This window comes from Macrobrachium nipponense, chromosome 29, assembly GCF_015104395.2.
Source record: "Macrobrachium nipponense isolate FS-2020 chromosome 29, ASM1510439v2, whole genome shotgun sequence".
Classification (NCBI taxonomy): Eukaryota; Metazoa; Arthropoda; class Malacostraca; order Decapoda; family Palaemonidae; genus Macrobrachium; species Macrobrachium nipponense.
The window spans coordinates 44977435-44993350 of NC_061092.1; the positions used below are offsets into that span (position 1 = coordinate 44977435).

A 15916-nucleotide genomic window follows, 5' to 3' on the forward strand; every position below is an offset into this window, starting at 1 on the left:
ACAGGCTGCAGTGGTGCTTGCAGTTATATACTCTATGCATACACTCACATGCATGTGCATGCACACGCAGAATCAGCATTTTCTAATTCCACCTCTTTGTGTCTTATTGGTTTTCAGACTCTTCCATAATTCTGGTTATTTTGAAGCTTAGTAGTTATACATGTGTAATATTCTCCAGTTATTTTTAACAAATTATAAAGCTACAAAAATATATGTAGATATCAAATTTCTTCAGAAAATCTGCCACAATTGCTGACCTTATGAAAGTATTCTGGACTCATGAACCATCATCAATTTTTTTTTTTTTTGTGATTTACCTGTTTTATATGGTAAATTTTTTTAAATTTCACTAGTATGTTCAAGAATGTTTTGTTTAGGGTAAATTTGGTAATGCACTGTTTAACTGCATCAGTCTGCTACTCAAAGTCTGTGTCAAAAGACTGAACTGGCTTTATGCCAGGACAGGTCTTTGCTCCTCCTCAAGCAACCTGTATTGAGATGAATCACAGAATAACTGCATCATTTTGAAATTCAGGTTTAAAGCAGCAAATACTGAATTATAGCTCTGAGGACTGTTGTAAGTTGTGAAGTGACTCATCAACAAAACTTGAATAATTCGCTTAATATGCTCCACGAGCAGAGTGGCGCAGTGGAAGCGTGCTGGGCCCATAACCCAGAGGTCCGTGGATCGAAACCACGCTCTGCTACGGAGGTACTTTTGGCGAGAACCTAATGGTCTCACCATGTGTGTTTGTTTCCTTACATTGGGGTCGTTTATGAAAAATAATGGCCTCACCAAACTTGTCTCATTATAAGGGTCCTTTTGCAAAAATGTAATCCATAAACATATAGTTCAATCTGATGTCTAGAAGAATCGGCTAAGCTCGATGACACGAAGCCGTTCTGAAAGTTGATTTGCTAAATTTGTGTTACAGTGCATTTACATTCGAGAATATTTAATAATGATTTTTTTTCTTAACCGTACCGTCTCAAATGTCCAGTTTGTCCAGTTATTTTGCTATTATTAATTATTAATTAAATGTGGTTATATTTGACAGTTCTTTAATTAAATTTTGCTTATATAGCACTGATGTTTGTGCTTTTCTAAAGTGATGATTGCAGTTATATATTCTATGCATACACTCACATGCATATGCATTCAGGCGCAGAATCAATATTTCCTAATTAATCCTCTTTGTGTCTGTGACTTGAGATTCTTCCATTATTCTGGTTATTTTAAAGCTTAGTTGTCATGGAAGTGTGACATTCTCCAATTATAAAAAAAAAGAAGATATGTAGCTTTAAAAAAATGTGTAGATATCAAATTTGTTCAGACAAATCTCTCTTTTTTTTGCTTTAGCTGTTTTATATGTTGCTTTTTTTTCATTAGTATGTTCCAGTATAGTTTCTTTTGATTCTTTGAGTAAATTTCTTAATGCAATGTTTAATTGTGCCAATATGCTGCTCAAAGTCCGTGTGGAGAGACTAAGCTGGCTTTAGGTTAGGTTAGGTTAGGATCGAGATGAATCAAAAAACGATTCCATCCTTTTGAAATTCAGGTCTAAAGCAGTGGATATTGATTTATAGCTATCAGAACTATTGTTAGTTGTGAAGTGTCACATCAACAATAAAACGTGAAGAGTTGGGTTGATATGCTCCACGAGCAGAGTGGCGCAGTGGAAGCGTGCTGGGCCCATAACCCAGAGGTCCGTGGACCGAAACCACGCTCTGCTACAGACGTTATTTTGATGAGAACCTGATGGCCCACCACGTATGTGTCCTTACACATGGGTCAATGATGAAAAATAATGACCCCATGAAACGTGTATTTTACCTGGGTCCTTTAGCAATGATGTAATCATGAATTTATACCTAGCTCAATATTGCAGTACTTTTACACTCGAGAACGTTTAGGACAGATTTTTTTTATCAATCATACCTTCCCAGATGTCCAGTTATTTTGCTATTATTATTAGCTAACTAACATTGTGGTTATATTTGACAGTTCTTTAATTAAATTCAGTACTTAATTTTGTGCTTTTCTAAAATGATGTTAAAATTTAGACACGATTTGTGGTATGTAAAAGTAAAAGATGAACAGTAAAAATGCAAACAGGCTGCAGTGGTGCTTGCAGTTACATACTCTATGCATACACTCACATGCATGTGCATGTACGCGCAGAATTCCACCTCTTTGTGTCTTACTGGTTATCAGACTCTTCCATAATTCTGGTTATTTTGAAGCTTAGTAGTTATACATGTGTAATATTCTCCAGTTATTTTTAACAAATTATAAAGCTATAAAAAAATATGTAGATATCAAATTTCTTCAGACAATCTGCCACAATTGCTGACCATATGAAAGTATTCTGGACTCATGAACCATCATCAAATTTTTCTCTTCCTTTTTTTTGTGATTTACCTGTTTTATATGGTATTTTTTTTTTAAATTTCACTAGTATGTTCAAGAATATTTTGTTTAGGGTAAATTTGGTAATGCACTGTTTAACTGCATCAGTCTGCTACTCAAAGTCTGTGTCAGAAGACTGAACTGGCTTTATGCCAGGACAGGTCTTTGCTCCTCCTCAAGCAACCTGTATTGAGATGAATCACAGAATGACTGCATCCTTTTGAAATTCAGGTTTAAAGCAGCAAATACTGAATTATAGCTCTCAGAACTGTTGTAAGTTGTGAAGTGTCTCATCAACAAAACTTGAATAATTCACTTAATATGCTCCACGAGCAGAGTGGCGTATTGGAAGCCCATAACCCAGAGATCCGTGGATCGAAACCACGCTCTGCTATGGACGTACTTTTGACGAGAACTTACTGACAGGTCCTCACAAACTGTGTCCTTATACACGTCCTTTAAGAAAATGCAAGCCATGAACATAAGGTTATGTAATGTGATGTTTATAACTTGGTGACAAGATATATTGCCAGTCTATAATGTTGCAAGGTTAGTCCTGCAGTGAAGGTACATTTGAGGTTTTATTATGGGGATTCTGTATTAAGCATTTTGTCACTTTTGTCACTAATAATAATCGTTTTGCTGTTATTGTTTACTAACTAATGTATTATTATGACTTTTTTACTTACTGCTTTTCTAAATGATGACTAATTTTGATGTGATTTCATGGGACTTCGTAAAAAATAAAAATGCTGTGAAATATTAAAGCTATTAATCTCATCTTGAGGAATAACAGCTGAAGTAGTGCTTGCAGTCATATACAGTTTGTGTATACACATGTCTGAATGCATACACATGTGGAATCGGCATGCATTTAATAATGTTTTCGAGTAAGATAATTAAGCCATTTCAAGCCCTCCTAAATCCACATTCGTCTGTTTCCTTCAAATTCTTGCATGAATCTAATTATTTTAACGTTTTTTTTTTTATCAGATAAGTGGATTATTCTCCAGCAATTAAGAAAAATGTAGCCATAAAACATTTTCAGACCATCTGACAGTTGCTAACCACATGGATGTATTTCTGAACCCGTGAATCATCATCAAATTTATCTTTCTCATGTTCTTTAATTAACTGTACTTTATTTAGTATTATTTTTATTTTCATTACTATGATCCAAAATATTTTCTTTTGGAATGAATTTGATTATAACTGGTTTACTATGCCAGTCTGCTGCTCAAAATGCATGTTGATGGACTAAGTTGGCTATATGCCAGTAGAAGTCTTGTTCTTCAAGCAATGGTTAAGAAGATGACAATAGACTCAGTGTTCCAATTTGATATTAAAGTTTGAAGAAGGAAGAGATAAATGTTAACTACAATACTGTTTTAGACAGCGAAGTTTCATGTCAACCCTAAAATCTAAAGAATCGAGCAAGTATGCTCCATGAGCAGAGTGGCGCAGTGGAAGCGTGCTGGGCCCATAACCCAGAGGTCCGTGGATCGAAACCACGCTCTGCTACAGACGTACTTTTGACGAGAACTTAATGGCAGGTCCTCACAAACTGTCCTTGTTCACGTCCTCTAGGAAAATGCAAGCCATGAACATGAGATTATGTAATGTGGTGTATACAAGAATCAGATAAACTTGGTTGCAAAATGTAATGCTGGTCTATAATGTTGCGACGTTAGTCCCGCAGTGAAGTTACGTTTGAGGTTTTCTAATGGAGATTTTGTATTAAGCATTTTGTCACTAAGTAATCGTTTTGCTGTTATTGTTTACTAACTAATATTGTTGTTATGAATTTTTTCAATTAGGATTCACCACTATATTTAAACTTAATGCTTTTTTAATGATTGAATGATTTTGACATGATTTCATGGGACTTTGTAAAAAAATAAAAATGCAGTGAAATATTAAAGATATTAATCTAATCTTGAGGAATAACAGCTGAAGTGGTGCTTGCAGTTATTTACCGTTTGTGTATACACACTTCACTTCTGAATGCATGCACATGTGGAATCGGCATACATTCATTGATGTTTTCGAGTAAGATAGTTAAGCCATTTCAAGCCCACCTAAATCCACATTTGTCTGTTTCTTTCACATTCTTGCATGAATTTAATTATTTAAAAGTTTATTTTTATCAAATAGGTATATTATTTTCCAGCAATAAAGAAATATATAGCTATAAAACATTTTCAGACTATCTTACAGTTGCTAACCACATGCATGTATTTCAGAACTCGTGAATCATCATCAAATTTATCTTTTTCTTGTTCTTTAATTAACTGTACTTTATATGGTATTATTTTTATTTTCATTAAGTATTATTTTTATTTTCTATGCTCCAAAATATTTTCTTTTGGTGTGAACTTGATTATACCTGGGTTACTATGCCAGTCTGCTGCTCAAAATGCATGTTGATGGACTAAGTTGGCTATATGCCAGTAGTAGTCTTGCTCCTCAAGCAACGTTTAAGGAGACGACGGCAGAGTTAGTGTTCCATTTTGATATTAAATTTTGAAGAAGGAAGTGATAAATGTTAAATACCATAACTTTTTGACAGCGAGGTTTCGAGTCCACCCTAAAATCTAAAGAGTCGAGCGGTAATGCTCCGTGAGCAGAGTGGCGCAGTGGAAGCGTGCTGGGCCCATAACCCAGAGGTCCGTGGATCGAAACCACGCTCTGCTACAACTCTTTTGGTAATGAATTTGATAAAAAAAAAATAAATAACTTGTTGCACATACTTTGTTCCACATGTAATCTAGTGACAGCATCATATATGAGCTTAAAAGCCTTTATATCTGTTATGTTTGTGTCACTGGGCATGTAGATGTTAATTGCACACTAAATTTTAGAATTAGTGTTACTGGGAGAATTCTCTCCAAGGAATTTCATCATTAGATTTCTTGTCTTTATCCGTTGTTATTGTGACAATTCTTGACATAGGTTTTTAAAAAAAACGTAGTAAGCTTTTGGGCGCCTACTGGCGTGGTACGTGGTACTCTAGGAAAAATAAAATGAGGTACTTTAACACTACTAAGGTAAGATCAACGAATACAATCCGAAGTGGTGTTCGTTAGCGTATACGATACATACGTATATATAATCATTCACATACAGAATACATATTTGTTAGATAGCATTCATAAAATTCTCTACAGATATTGATTACTTTTAATATGTGAAATCGTAAATGTTGAATTGTTGTTAGTTATCACAAAAAATCTACTGTTATGAACAAAAATTAACTACAAATGTTGATAAATTTTGTCCATCTTTCACAAACTAATGTTCTTTTCTTCTGTATTTCTGTACTTCTGAGTCTCTCTCTCTCTCTCTCTCATCTCTCTCTCTCTCTCTCTCTCTCTCTCTCTCTCTCTCTCTCTCTCTCTCTCATGTGTTAGGCATCAGATGTAATATTCCATTTTATTAGAATTTTCTACACGCCATTTCACCTGTATTAAATGCTGTTTTCCCATGTCCAAGACCTGGCCTTGGTCTTACCTTTATTTCTTTACCTGTATTGGTATACCCACGTCAATCACGCCGATTTCTCTCTCAACAGTAATAACCTAGTCTTCCACATACCTCCCTCACCCCAAACTATAAATTCTCCCTTTCTCGTATCTCCTCCGTTCCGTGCCGTTCCATTCTGTCCCATTCGGTCCCAGGATAATTCCTTTGGGTCGTGCTTTCACTCGGACGCCTGAGGATTTTTACCCGAGATTAAATCAGCAGGTGTACTGGACTGGTTTCTCGATTTATACAGGTCTCTCTCTCTCTCTCTCTCTCTCTCTCTCTCTCTCTCTCTCTCTCTCTCTCATTGTACCACTCCTCTTTTAGTATATGGGGTGGCTTACAGTAGATTGTGCCTGTAGGAGAAAGATTGTGGCTGTTTCATGGGATATATGTAATACCTCCTGCCTTTTTCTACATGGTTCCCCTTTTATGGTAAAGAGAGTATATATTTCTTTCTTCTTCGTGTATTTCTTACATTATTATTATTATTATTATTATTATTATTATTATTATTATTATTATTATTATTATTATTATTCATACAAGAATACGTAGGTAGGTAGATCTGTCACTTGGAGCCAAGTTTCCTAGACGGAAAGGAAACTGACAAATTTCAATCCATAAATATCATCGGTTTTTCACTTCCTGCATTACTTTGGGGCACGTTTGTCATTTTCACTATGATAATAAGAAATATCTTTAACATTAACAGAAGGGAACATCATGAAGGTGAGCATTAAGCTGCCTCAACCTTATCCAAAAAAAAAAAAAAAAAAATCCGGTATTAAGTAAGGGTTATGTTGAAAATGTAAGTGTCGACCCCATATATTTTATTTACATTCTTCCTTAAAAACCTTGCTATATAACAGTTTTAATGTTCGTCCTGTGATCATGTTTAGTTTTTTAGACTGCCACATAGAAAATACATTTGTACCCAACTGAGTTATCTTATGATTTTTGTTAGTACCTCTGTCAGGGTAATTAAGCTGCTGGAGACCTTTTGTATTTACAGGCAATGATTTTTCCTGTCCTGGGGTAAGTAATTGACGTTGCATCTCAGCTCAAAGAATCGAATAGTGAATAAAAATAAATGTAAACACACACGTTCCATATCTTCGTGATATACTATATCTATATATATATATATATATATATATATATATATATATACATATATATATATATATATATATATATATATATATATGTGTGTGTGTGTGTGTGTGTGTATTATATACATGAGTGGGGAAGGGAAAGGGTGTGAGTGTGTTTGTGTTCCTCAACAGTGTCACGAAAATTGACAGCCTTCCGTGCATAAAGAGTCGCAACGTATGTCATTATCTTTTGTTTGCTGTGATGGATTAGTTCCCTTACCGCGTAGATTCTTGTTGATGACAGACCAGACAGCAAATGAGAAACGGAAGTAAGAAAGGTGAATTTGTATTAATCAACTTTTAGTTAATGGTAGTTTGGTAGGCTCTGAGTTTTTGAGGGGCCGGATGGAGGGAGAGGGAGAGGGGGAGACGGGTCTCAGAATAGGACCGTCGTTGATTCAACGGAAACAAAGACTTTTTGTAAAGAATCTCATGCACTGTTCCTCCTTAATGCTAGTTTTATTTTCTTGCATTGATTTCTCTCCATTTATTCTTATCTCAGTATTTAGAATGACAAATGATCACTTTGGTGTTCTGGTATACTACATGGACCTACCTGGCTCTAGCACTGTATAATGAACCACTTTATTGAGAATTTTCCGGAATTATATTTAATTTCTTTTGAAATTACGCATTTCCGTAATGTTTGGTTATTCGTAGGATTTTGCATATTACAAATAGTCTCTTACCCATCTTTTTTTTTTTAATTGATATATAAATATGTCTTGATTTTTTAAAGTTCATATCCTGGCTTTGTTTAGTTCACTGTCATACGGCTTGTGTTGCTAACGATTTAAAACTGTGTATTGTTTGATAGAATTTCACGTATACAGAATGATCTACAGCTGTGTCATTTTTTTCCATAGATGAAATAACGCCCCATCATGTACTAAGAAAATTAAATGTAAAATTACATATATTTCGTCTGGTTTTTAATAAGGTGTTATTATGGGGGCTGTAGACGTGCTTGAGTGGTGTTCTATGAGACCAAGACCAAGAAGTCAGAGCACGCCCTACTGAGAGAGAGAGAGAGAGAGAGAGAGAGAGAGAGAGAGAGATGTCGCGTTTTTTGAACGGTCGGTTACCTGTACTTCCAGTGACTCATCCTTGTGTTCGGACGGTTGCCACCGGTTGTGGCTTCAGCGATCATTTTACCTTGCGCGGTCTATCTTAAAATTATCTTCTTTTTTTTTATGCCCTTTGACCCTCCCACTCCCTCCCGAACCCTACCCGCCCCCAACCTCCCACACCCAACACCCTGCTTCATGATACTTCTCTCCTGCAGTAGATAGTTAGCCGGCTGTATGCAGACCTTATGGCGAAAACTTAGATTATGCAGGCAGTTATTCTTTGCAACGTGCCCTTCTAGTCTGTGAAATGTTGAAGGATAATTTTTTATAATGTGATACAAGTTACCAGATATTCCCTATACCTCATTAGTTATATATATATATATATATATATATATATATATATATATATGTGTGTGTGTATGTATATATATATATATATATGTATATATATATATATATATATATATAATTATATATTAATGCTGAACAGTAAGTAATGGGAGTTATATGTTAAAAGCACATAATAGTTTTGTTTTCATAGTATTCAGAACATGCTTGCCAAAGCCAGTTGTTTCTTTCTAGTATTTCCATAATCTGATGGGTGTTTGTCGTTTAGAGTAATTGCAGAGCATACTGGAAATGAACGTATTTTTGAATTGGTGGAATGAGAAGGTGTGGGTAGACAGGCCTACTTTCCTTTATCTTGCATGTTCAAGTGTATGGAAGGAACATTTCAGATATTGTATTTTTTCCCGGACTAGATAACAGAACAATTCATTTTTTGTCATATTCAGCTTCTGAATGAAATATATGTCGATTTGAAACTTTCCTTTCAATGCTTCTGTCGCATTATGAGCGCTGCATTTTCTTAACCGTCGTCATTTTGGACGTAGTATAATATCCCAATTATGCATATTTATTTTTTTGAGTATCGTTGTGAGAAGGTATATCCTGACACCGCGGTGGCCTGAAGTAGTATAATTACCTTTGTTAAAATAAAAAAGAAAATAAGACAAGAAATGTTTACATATTCAGGACCACCAAGACCTGTTGATCTGTTGCCAAATGGACATCTTTGCTGCTCCTTTCTGATATATGTTGTTCTTTAGAAATTGCTACTTTTACTAATTGAAAAATCTTGAACCGATCACTACCCTTTTAGAATGGTACATTCCAATATCCATTCTTCTATGCACTTTTCCAGAATGATTTATAGTATATTCCTCTGTTATTCTTGTTCCTGTTAGTAATAAAACGTAACTGATATATCGTCGCCATTCAATTATTTACGCTGTATCACCTTAATGTATTATTATATTTTGATTTATTAGGATATATATTCTGCATGTTGAAGAATGATTCAACTACGTTGTTTCCACCGTCAGTTGTTCTCCAGCCGTTAAAGTGCTTATTTTAACACCATATAAATTCATTTGATTTATACTAAATACTTTTTATCTGTACTAAATCTTTTATTTACTTTACCTTTTACATTCACTTTTCCTCTCTGTGTTTATTTATGTATAAACGAGACTGGCGCAGTTTTTCAATACTTATGAATGGTTTGATTTGATTATTGTTTCCCTCCATTTCTTTGTTCTAAGAAAGGTTATTTTGATTGAGACTACCATGAGGAGATAATCTGATAGGCCGTCTTTCCTAAGCAGCATACTAATAGAGAACTCCAGTGACGCATGTAATGCTTGCAGCCTGATAATTATAATTTTTTGTTTTGTTTCCTTGTAAATATCCCTATGGGACGTCAGTGAATTTAATCATTCTTGACGGAAGCACATGTTCAGCACGCTCCGTTAGCTGCAAAAAAAAAAAAAAAAAAAAAAAAAAAAAAAAAAAAAAAAAAAAACGCACGTCGTGCTACTCGTCTTGCAGAGCGTCAGCGTCTACCTTCTGTCGAGGTTTCACGAGGTCACAGTGCCCAGTACCAGAGAGACCTTTAGTTGCCTTCACTATTTGTCGAGCTCATGCGTTTAAACAAGGCTATGATGCTGCATTTTGTTTCTGAAACATTTGCATGTATATGCTCATCAGTTGTTGTTTTATTAACATGATTAATTTTTAAAAAGTATCTAGTACTTCACTTTACAAAGTGTTTGTCTTTTCTTGAAGAAGTTTTTATTTTGTTAGATTTTTATTTTTTTCGCATGGGCACTATTTTGAGTCGACATTTTCTAATAACCATTTAATGACTCTTTTAACTTGTTCAAAATGAACGCGTGCTCGTGTTGATTAGGCTTGAATAACACCTCCTCCCCTTTCACTCATCAAGAAGTGAAATGAAGAGATGTCAGGAACAGGAGTGGATGATGAAAAAGGACCTAAGGCATTTCACCCGTAATATAAATATTATTTTTATTTGTATTATTTTCCAGTATCGGAAGGTATCACAAGGAAGTCCTGTCTGAATTTTAAATGCCATTCATGATGGGACTATATTGCCTGAGGGCCTCGTTATGGGATTATTCGAAGGCAGGTATGGTTGAAGCGTCATAGAAATTCACTACGTAGTACATGGTTTTCGTGGTTATGGAGTGACCGATGATATGATGTTTAGTATATCCGCTATTTCATTCCTTTATTAGTATTAATTTTTTTAATGATTTTATTCAAACGCTTTTATGTTGCTTATATAATATTCGCCAGTATTATCCGGTTGAAAGGGTTGTAATTTTTTTTATGCAAGCTATCAACTCATATATTATATATATATATATATATATATATATATATATATATATATATATATGTATATATATATATATGAGTGTGTGTGTGCGTGTGTGCGTGCATGCACATGCGAACATTAAAAAACACAGTTTCCTTCAAGTCTGCGCGGATTTAAGGAAAAACAAGGAAGCAGTCGCTGCCTCATTCGTATCTTTCACCTGGTAAGGGACCGATAACAAATCCAACAGGGTCTGAGTCTTCATGGAGCTACCCAAGAGGCTCATCGGAAAGACACTGAACTGTGCTTGCGGAATTTTAAGGCCTTTCGTTCTAAAACTTCTGCCACAAGGTCAACCCAGCATTGTCCATTTTTCCCTCTCATGAATGTCAAGAAAATAAAAGTTACGTGGCGGTTTCAGTCGGCTACATCGTATTCTCTCTGCATGATTAAATTACCTCGGATCATTTTTTATTCCATTTATATTTTCCTGACACCAAACTGTTTACCATATTGTCATTGGTTCACGCTTCTCACCCTGTTAATTCTTATTTCACATGTATTGTAGACTTTCTCCAGCGTTTCTAGTAAAAAAAAATACTCAATCTCTTCCTTTAATTTTTTTTTTTTTTTTTTTTACACAACAAGATAGCTACCAGAGTTCTATCTGTCTATCTTGACTCCCCATTCATTTATTTATTGGCCTCTATTATTAGTCATCACATGCTACTTCATGCAACTTATAATTTTTGATGCAACCATTACCTTTTTTCCCCTTTCCATCTTTCTGTCTTTTTTTTTTTTTTATCGTATCTTGATATCTTGACTGGCATTCACTTAGCAATCACACGTGCTCATGTCAGTCACAGATGTATAGTATATATATATATATATATATCTATATATATATATATATATATATATATATTTATATATACACACACTTATAGATATGTATGTATATGCATATACACACACACACACACACACACACACACATATATATATATATTATATATATATATATATATATATATATATATATATATAGTTATAGTACCTTTTTGGAGGAGCTGGCTGCAGAAGAATGCATCTTTCCAGGTTCTCAGCAAATCTTTATTAGCGAAGTTCATTGGCCCACGCCCTTTTTCTTAATGATTAGATATACAAGCAGATCACAGATTTGATGCTCTTTGACTAGTCTTGAGTTTTACGTTATTCATGATATTTCTGCGAAAATAGTTTCCCGCTTCTCTGTTGCTGTGCATTGTAAATATTTTAATCTTTATTTATTTGATGATGATTACCTTGATATTTTGCAGTATTTTGAAGTTATCTTCAGTTTAGAAATTCGAATTTAAGATCGGCCACTTTCTGTTGCGGAAGTTATGGCCAAATCATTTTCGACAACGCATCCGAACACTCGGTGGCTCACCTTGAACCTGAGGTATGATTTCAGATTCCTATTTTTACTTATCACTATTTCTCCTGAGTAAAGACCGTCTGATACACAAACGTCTGTCGATATAGTCCCTGCTTGACATATTATGGCTCATAATAATTTATCATAAGGAATATAAGAGGAGGAACACGGAATAACACTAATAAAACAATAGGAAAAGGCTTATAGTAGCAAGTTGATGAAAAAGCCTGGAGGTATCTAGCAACTCACGCCACTCTTCAATGTAACAGTTGAACTACTCTCCCATTTTTACTCTCGGTTTTTTTTTCCTTCTTTTTTGTTAGTTGCTTCTTCCTTGCGATATCTAATCACTTTCCCTGGAGTATTATCTCTCTATTTTTGTTTCGGTCATGTTATTTACAAGCTTTGGATATTCCAAGGGAATTTTGACACTCGAGACTGACTGTCCAGATTCAAAATGGGCTTCGTCGTAACCTTCGAATTTAACGGGAATCGCAGAGTCGATTTTCAAATTCTCGATAACGTTGGTTTAAACTGAATGAGTATCGCCTTTTTTTTTAATGCGCCGACAAAATCCATGAAATGAATAACATAAGGGTTAATTTAAGTATTAAGAACAGGCTATAACGATCTTACTTTGATAAAGATCAAATGAGCAGAATGTGTTAAATAAGACTGGATGTAATTACGGATTTATGGATAGTGCTTACAAACTTTCTTAGCCCCAGAATCTCTCTCTCTCATATACGTAATATATATATATATATATATATATATATATATATATATATATGCATGTATGTATATTAGTGCAATTGTGTGCATACAAGCAGCAGATAACACAATTTTTACTTCAGTCAAATACGTATACTTACGTAACTATATATTTACATATATACCTTAGTATATAGCATGAACAGAATGTGTCTTAGCAAGTAGCCCACTTACATGCGCAAGAATATGCCAAATTGGGCAACGGGAATTACGTCACTATATCGTAACAAGACAGCGCATACCATATTAGTCGCATGTTAAGCCGATCGTCAGCAGTTTCGCTACATTTTTCCGACTTGACAGTAAGTTGACGGAAATGAAGTCACACCTTTCCAAGTAACGCGAAGGAGTTACGAGTGGAGGCCGCCACGTGAATCGGAAATAGGAGGAATTCCTTTCCTCAAGACAAAACCACCCGTCTTGGAGTGATAGGGTGTGGGCGTCAGATTTACCCGTAACGGAAAGTTTGAAATGAAGTTTGCGTCTAGCGTTTCATGTATAGTATGAAGTTAGGTTTTCTAGTGAAATGTATATTCTGGTATTTTATTCCTATGTCAGATATAGTTATCGTTTTATACACACATGATATATATACTATCATATTATATATATATATTTTCTATATATACTATATATATCTATATATAATATATATATATATATATATATATACACACACACACACACACACACATATATATATATATATATATATATATATATATATATATGTATATGTATAAGTATATAATATATATAAGTATATATATATATATATATTTATATATATATATATACATATATATACACACATCCTTATATAATGTACGTATTTAGTATGTACACGTATAGACTTGACTCCGACTCCTTAATAATCTCTCTCTCTCTCTCTCTCTCGCAAATCTTCATCTCTCGTCTCTCTCTCTCTCTCTCTCTCTCTCTCTCAGCAACCCGAGTAATTAATTTCATCTTCTGTACGTCGGACGAAGGCGGTAGCATCTTGGCGCCTGTGCATCCCCGATGAAAACGTCATGGGACTGATCAGTGAGCGAAGTTCAACTGGAAATAACGAGACAAAGCCGATTTGTATAACAACAGGTTGTCGGCGTTATTCATAGTCACTCAGGAGTGAGTCAAACCCAGGCGGCAGTTGCGTCACATTTATTCATTTCTTTGTTTATTCTGTTCCGGTCGTTTGTCGACTGCGTGGCACTCTCGGTGCGCCGCTTAGCGAGATATGGTGGTCATATCTCGTTAAGAGTGACAAGCAAGATAGGTTTATGAATGAGAGCGAGGGAGTTTATGTATTGCCTTCTGTGTATTTCATTGTGTTTCTTGTGTTAGCTCTGGTTTTCTTTCTTTGAAACTTATCTGTTGGCAACCTCGGAGATAACAACTCCAAGGAAAAGAAATGTGCATTAATATATATATATATATATATATATATATATATATATATATATATATATATACATATATATCTTTAAAAACTACAAAAATTTGATAACCTGGCAATAGCGGGGTAAAACAGGAAAATCAAGAACAAAATAAAATAAACCATGCTTTTAAGAAAAATTGAGATGGAACAAAAATCAACTGAGCCTTTCTTTAGTTGAAGGCAGTCCTCTGAATACATATGTTTATGTATACGTGTGTGACTGTGTTGTTTCTTTTGCAGATTAGAATAGTTTGGCTGAACTGACTTTCACTTAACAGGTTCCATAGAAATACTTAGTTTTGTTTCACTACTGTTTTATATCATATGGATTTACGCCATTGTTTTAAAAAGGCATTGAGTCTATTTGTTTTACCCATGGTGATTAATATCTACTTTTCGATAATTATCGTTTGGTTTAATTATTCACGATGAGTTGCAAGATTCATTAGTGTTCCTAGCTTCTCAGGGAAACTTTTGAGTTTTATAGCTTATTTAGTAAATAGTCTAGGATGTTTTATATATATATATATATATATATATATATATATATATATATATATATATATATATATATATATATTATATATATATGCATATGTATGTATGTATATATATATATACGTATATATATATTTTTTTTTGGCAAGTTTCCCAAAAATTCCAGTTTATTTATTGGTTTATTTTCCTATTTTAGAAATCCCCAGCCCCCCTTATTTTGCCCATCGCAAGTTTTCTTAAAATTCCTGTTTATTCTTGGTTTATTTTCCTGTTTTAGAAATCCATTGTTTGGTTATTCATTTTGTTTGTTTATCTTTTGCTCTAGCTCCATGGCGTATTAAGTAATTTTAGTGTCCATTTGAGGGTGTGTATTCTTGCTTCTAATTCTAAGGGTTGCATGTGGCGTTTAGAGGTCCATTTTCGGCTTAATTAGTTTTGCAGGTCCGGTTTTGCTTAGTCATTAGATAACTGCAGAAGTAGTATGACTACTTGTGTCAATGTTTTCCCTTTCATAAGTTCGGTTTCTGATCATAACAGGTTTATCTTTAAGTTGATTCACTTGATGCAGATGGGAATTGAGAGAGCACAGAACAGAGGATCTCATTTCACTTCCGATGATGAAGCGATAATAAAGACGAAGATAATTGATATTCTTTCATGGGTTCCTCTCAATGCTTGGAATTTGTCTGGATTTAGAAACCATTGTATTTCAGGGCTTTACTTCGATCCTTAGGAAGCTTTCACAGCTTTTAACTTGGTAATTTTTGGAATTTTTTTTACCTTTCAGTCAGTCAGTTTTTATTCGAAGTTGCAAATGAGCTTAAAACTTTTGGGTTCATTCTTGGCCTTTAATTGCGTCTTGAGTACCATAATTAGGTCTTATTTTCCATTTCGAGAGAAAAATGTGAGTTATCATTTTTAAATAGATCAACTTGTAG

At 34.3% G+C, this 15916-nt stretch overlaps 1 long non-coding RNA gene and 3 other non-coding genes across 4 annotated transcripts in view; all 4 read left to right on the forward strand.

Annotated features, from left to right (window-relative positions):
• The window catches only part of LOC135205965 (uncharacterized), a 146731-nt gene that overhangs the window by 56097 nt on the left and 74718 nt on the right, over positions 1–15916 (forward strand). The window lies entirely within an intron of this gene.
• Trnam-cau (transfer RNA methionine (anticodon CAU)) lies at positions 636–707 on the forward strand. The gene has a single exon. It is a non-coding gene; the product is annotated as a tRNA-Met (tRNA).
• Trnam-cau (transfer RNA methionine (anticodon CAU)) lies at positions 3860–3931 on the forward strand. The gene has a single exon. It is a non-coding gene; the product is annotated as a tRNA-Met (tRNA).
• Trnam-cau (transfer RNA methionine (anticodon CAU)) lies at positions 5033–5104 on the forward strand. The gene has a single exon. It is a non-coding gene; the product is annotated as a tRNA-Met (tRNA).